The sequence below is a fragment of the Molossus molossus genome, unplaced genomic scaffold, assembly GCF_014108415.1.
Source record: "Molossus molossus isolate mMolMol1 unplaced genomic scaffold, mMolMol1.p scaffold_m16_p_24, whole genome shotgun sequence".
Taxonomy (NCBI): domain Eukaryota; kingdom Metazoa; phylum Chordata; class Mammalia; order Chiroptera; family Molossidae; genus Molossus; species Molossus molossus.
In genome coordinates, this window is record NW_023425360.1 from 10,392,180 (window position 1) to 10,398,416 (window position 6,237).

The window sequence follows — 6,237 nt, forward strand, 5'->3', positions numbered from 1 at the left end:
GAAGCACAGGTCTTGGCAAGTATGAAGCCATGTGGATGATCAGTAAGTGTTCGATGGATCTGGAAGAGTTGTCATTCATTTGCTTCAACGATGAGATGAATGAAATTTGATTCCAGGAAGATGTGACATCCCCGTCTTCCTCTGCTCCTCCCTGAACTGTCCCCCAAACGAGCCCCGTTTTCTTCCCCCACAGCAGCTCTGGGGGGTCCAGTGCAGTCGCCAGACAGAACCCGGGGCAGAACCACTGAGCATGTGGGGAGGGGCAGGGCTTGGGGAGGGCTGTTTTTCTGTTTCTGTAAAAGACCTCAGCACCCAGCATTGAAGGTCGAAGCACTATCAGCCGTTGATACGCTATCAGTGTTGGGTGGAAAATGAGAAAACAAGTAACACAATGTCACCTTACAAGAGGAAGTATATCTACAGCAGCAATGGAAGCTTTTTAAATCACATTTTTATTTTTTTTAATTAATTTATTTTTGTTACAGATGTTTCTCCTTTTTTCCCTGATTACCCCTTCCCCTCCCACCCCGCCCTGTCCCTCCCACCCCGCCCTGTCCCCAGCTTTGTTGTCCATGTCCATTGTTCATGCACACATGCATGTAAGTTCTGTGGTGTATCCTTTCCCCCACCACCCCCTCTTCTGGGGATTGTCAGTCTGTACCCCACCTCCACGTCTCTGGGTCTACCCCATTCCTCAAACTCATATGTTCATTATATTCCACAAATAAGTAAGATCATGTGATATTTGTCTTTGTCTGCTTGGTTTGTTTTGCATAGGATAATTCTCTCCAGGTTCCTTTATGTCATCTCAAAGGATAAGAGATCTTTCTTACAGCTGCATTGTACTCCATTGTGTATATGTACCACAGCTTTTTTATCCATTTGTCTACTGATGGACATTTGGGCTGTTTCCAGATCTCAGCTATTGTAAATAGTGCTGTACGAACATGGGGTACATATATTCTTTCTGATTGGTGTTTCAGGCTTCTTAGGGTATATTCCTAGAAGTGGGATCCCTGGATCACATTTTTTAATAATACATCCCGGATTTTCAAGATCATGCTAGGTGAGATTCTGGATAGGTCCACCGAGCTCCTACCACATTACTTTGGAGCCTATTTCTGGAACAGTCTAGAAATGAACTCCAGGCACAGGCCAAGCCTTTGGCAGGTTGGAGCTTGAACCCCACAGGGTCCAGGACATCCGGCTGCAGGAGGCCTCGTGAGCAGACATCAAGCCCCTTTCTGAGCGACAGTGAGCATGTCTTAGGTCACTTCAGCCTCCACGCGCTGCCGCGCGATCGGCCATCATTCCGTCACACGCGCGAAACCCAAACGGCTTAGAGAAGGTTTCTGAGACTCCCAGCAGGAGCTGGCGCTGGGATCCACGTGAAAGCCGGGTTCCGGGGACTTGGTAGCTGTTGGTCTTTCCACCTGATGATAGCACCTGCCAAGGATGTGAGGGCCCAGGAGAGGGACGCACCCCCAGGCATGAAGCCGGCTGGCAGAGCCCACTGCCCCCTGCTGTCTAGACACTAGGGCAGCCTCAGGGGGGAGGGGGACGCGGGTCAGAGGCGAGGGGTCACGGCTGCCCTGAGGGGTGTGGGCGGTGGCCCAGCGGCAGTTGCCCCTCAGCCCCTGAAAGACAAAGGCCAGCAGACTGTGTGTCACATCAGCGCACCTGGGAGAGTTCTCAGCCTGCCCCTGGGAGACGCTGGTGGCTGGGCAGGAACCACACTGCCCTCTTGCTTGTGACGGAGAAAGTTCAGCACAGACTGGACACAGGAGCGCACAGAGGAGGCCGGGCGGTCTCCACTTTGCCAGCCGGAGTCTTGGAAGGAGTGTGAGCGGGGAGGGAGAGCATGGGGTGGGCGCAGGGAAGCCGCCGGAGGGGCCCCTGGCGGCAGGAAGAGCAGAGGGCACCCTGCTCAGCTCAGCCCTTGCTTCCTCGGCCTGGGTGCCTGTCCGGGTTCGCACTGCGGAAGGGTGGGCACGACCTTCTTGTCCTTGCATTACAGCATCGGCCTCTGCCCACATGTCCGGCTGCCTTGACAGAGCGCCCCCTTCTCCCCGGGAGGGGCCTGCAAGCTCACGCAGCAGGGACCCGAGCCATCGCTGCAACGATGTCACTTAGAGGCCAGGACGCCAAGCTAGAGACGTTTAGGAACTGCCCAATGTCACCCAGCATGCGCTCCTCTCTGGCATTTTCCACTGGTGCAGCGAGAGGTGACCTTGGGAGTTACAGCTGAGACTGGCTGCCGCACACGGGGTCAGGAGACACCTACACGGCCGCCTCCCAGACCTGGGCGGAGATTCCACCCAAACGCGCGCCCCCCCCCCACCATGCGACAGGAAACTGAGAAGTGGGGGCAGCAGAAACTGGGACTGATTCAAGTAGAGGAGCCCGGCCAGTGTGGCTCAGTGGCTGAGCGTCGACCCTGCACCAAGAGGTCCGGGTTCGAGTCCCGGTCAGGGCACATGCCTGGGTTGTGGGCTCGATCCTCAGTAGGGGGCGTGCAATCGATGTTCTCTCTCACATGGATGTTCTCTCTCTCCCTTCCTCTCTCTAAAAATGCAATAATAAATAAAAATTGATTTTTTTAAATCAATAAAAACTTTTTTTTTTTAAGTAGAGGAAACAGACTATAAACTCCTTGACACCTATTTAGGGGTCGGGAGATGACAAAGTCATCATTGTCCCAGCGGCCTCTGCAGTGCCCCCCACAGGCGAGCTCGGGAAACTCAGACAGCAGTTCAAAGCCAAAGTCACCACAGCAGGGACACCCCGATCCGCGCTCAGGCCTCCTGGCTCCTCGTCTAGACTTGCTCCCGGCACTGATGTCCCCTTGCAGGGCCCACATGGTCCCCTCTGTGTCCAAGTCAGACCCCTCAGGGAAACCAGGAGACGTCGCTGTGAGCATCGGGGACTGGCAAAGAACTGTTCACAGGGCTCCCCAGTGCTAACTTACTCTTAGCATTTAGGGTGTAAACGCTTTCAGCGCGACGCGTCGATTTCTGGAAGGCAGCGCAGAAGGGGGACCATCAGTGGAGTCTGGAAGGAGCGCGCTCGACGCGACATCCCTCTGAGGGGTCTCTGCCGTGAGGGCCCCATCCCGCCTTTCAGACCAGACAGCTTCTTGACTCGATGACTGTCGGGGGGGTCCCCTGCGGAGACCCTTTCCTGAGATGCATGTGAGCCCTAGAACTTTCAGCGGCTATGTTCTCCCTCCTCGTCCTGCCGTGGAGCGGGGAGCACCCCTGTCCTGCCCAGAGCGGCTCTGTCACAGCGCTCAGGACTGACACCCCTGTCCCGCACAGAAGCGGCCCGTGAAGACAGCTGCGCCGGGCACTTCCGCAGCTCAAAGCAGTGCCTGTCGGGGCTCCGAAACTCCCTGGGGCTGCGGCTGTGCCCAGAGGGGAGTTTTCAAATGAAGACAGGGATCGTGTCATCAGGAGTGTATTGATCTCTCCGTGGAGTCTGACAGGTCAGCGAGAACTCTGACAGCACCCCGAAGCAAGCAGACCTCACTCGGGCCGCCGGGGCGGGCTCCGGCCCGCACCTGATGAGCCGCTGAGGTTTGTTTCTGGGTGGTCTGCTGCTCTGGCACATACTGGTCTGGGTGTCCCACCGATGTTCCCGGAATGCACGTGACCCCAGGACTGGGAGGCACGCCACCTGTCCCCACACTTCCTCTCTGCTTGGCTTTCAGAAGCCAGGTCAGTTTCTGTCTCTCAATCTCCCCACCACTGGTCACCAGGTCTCAGTGTTGGTGTCCTTCGTGGGACCCAGCACAAACACTGTAATCGGGTCACCTCTGGCTTCAGTCACTTCTTGTCTCGTTGTGAAAGGTGACAAGGTTTGGCTTTCACAACACAAGGGCTTGGTGTCAAGTCCGGAAACCTGAGCCAACTTCCCAGGGATCTAATCCTCGGGAAAAGGTTATGTCTTTAACGAGGAAAACAAAGGCACGGAAGGGAACGGCAGCAACAGGGCAGGGTTGGCGTGAGAACTGGAGTTTCTGGGGACCCACTGACATTGTTCCCAAAGAGCTCACAGCCCTGGACTGACCTCGCAGCTGCTGATAGGTGTGAGGACAACGGGGAGGCCTTACAGAGGAAGCCCTTCTGTCCCTGAGCCACACAGCTGAGTCACTCGCTGCTGACCCTGTTTGGCTCTGCACAGAGATGGGTGGTTTCTGACAGCTACAGTTTAAGAATTTGCTGGCACAGACTGGTTCTGCTGGAGGGCTCAGTGGGACTTCCCAAAGTGCTCTGAGCACGGCCTTAATGGAAAATGTCCCGTCCGGTCTGCCGGGAAGGCATCCAGGCCCCTGTGCCTGGATCTGGCTGGACGGGTTGGTGATCGCCCCCTTCCCGTAAAACACGCAATTTGCCTGCAACTTAAACACCAGCTTCTCCTGTTCTAAAAATAACCCGCCGCGGATTTCCACCTGCCTGTGCACCTTCTGAAGCAGAAAAGACCTCAGCGGGCGGGCGCTGCGTCTCTGAAATCAGACAGCTCCATTACACTCGGCCCAGGCCGCCGGGAAAGGGACAGGCTCCCTGCTCCTCACCAAGCCCCGGAGGCAGCTGGGAAACTCCCTGCAAAAGCGCACCTCTCTCAGCGGCTGCCCAGTGCTGCGTTTGCGCAGAAAGCGCCTCTGCGTCTCTAATTTAAAGCGTCCTTACGCTGGATGAACACAAAGTCTTTAACTAAATCATAGGACAGGGGGAGCGAAGTACCAGCTACTCTGAATGGCGCGTTTGGGCAGTAAAACCGAGCAAGTCTGTCTTCTGCAGGGGAGGCCGCAATGAGGCGCGACGCGCACTGTGCACGGTGCCGGGCGGTGTCCAGGTCGCCTCCTCCTTGCAGAGGGACCGCGGCCCAGCGACCCCGGTCCACAGACAGACGGTGAGCAGAGGGTGGCCGGACACTGGTGGGAGGGTGCTGACACCCCTGGGCCCAATTCCAAAGGGTCAGTGGAGTCTGAAGCTGCAGACTGTAAACCACACTGGGTCCAGGTCTCCACCCACAGGGAGGAGACGCGAGGAACACTTCCTTCCACGGCTCTCGCGTGGGACACCCAGGAGGGGCAGGAGGAAGTCCCAGGAGGGGCGGGAGGAAGTCCCAGGAGGGGCAGGAGGAAGTCTCAGGGAAAAGGCTCCAAACCAACCCCATGGTGCTCTCCCCCAGCTACACCCCCGTTACCCATCGTAAGAATGTCCACTGACCTCCGTTTCTGCAGCCCCACGCAGTAGTGCAGCCCATGAGGAGGCTTCGCTTACGAAAACGCCCACCAGGCCTGCTGCCTCCCTGCCCCCGGACCCCCAGCGCGGCGTCTCCTACTCAAGACAGAATAAACGTTGAGACCTGAGACGCGGCAGCCACAGGCAGCTCCCGGCAGAAGAGGCCCTTGGGAAATGGCTCTCGCGCCGGCTCCCCCTGACCTATGGCAGTGTGTGCCCCATCCCTACCACACAGGGGTCAGTGGGCATGAAAATAATTATCTTCACTGTCTACAGAGCTCTGCATGACAGGGTGTCAACCCTCCGTCCTCTGTCCCCAAGGACATGCCTCACTTAGGAGTGAGGCTGCCAACGTGTTAAAAATGTGTGTGTGTGCATGTGTTGTGTGCATGTGTGTGCATGTGTGCATGTATTATGTGCACATGTGTGTTCATGTGTGTGCACACGTGCACGTGCATGTGTTGTGTGTATGTGTGCATCTGTGTGCACATGTGCGTGCATGTATTAATGTGCACGTATGTGTCCATGTGCGTGCATGTGTTGTGTGTGTGTGTGTGCACGTGTGTGTGTGTTTTTGTGTGAGTCACGTGGCACCAGCATGGCTTTCTTGCCACATCCAGGGCATCCTCTGGGCTGCTTAAGGTTGGGGGGTTGCTGCTCCCATGTCCCCTTGCTAGTGAGGTCTGCAGACGCAGCTGCCCTGCCTGGGCCCTCCACCAGCCCCTCACTTTCAATCAGCGGGAAGCATAAGACAGCAGGGGAAGGAGGGGCGAGGAACCATCAGAGGGACAAAGCATCTCCCTCACAAGGCTATTTACCACGTCTGTGTGTCCTGGGTGTGAGCAGCAGCCAGCTCACATTAAGCGCACTGTGTGCTCAGAAGGCACAGGACACCACGGGGCATATGAATGGAGAGACAGAAAATCATCTGTCAGTGACCAGACAGGTAGTGGACACGAAGGTCAAGTATTTTGCTCACGCTCTCAAAACG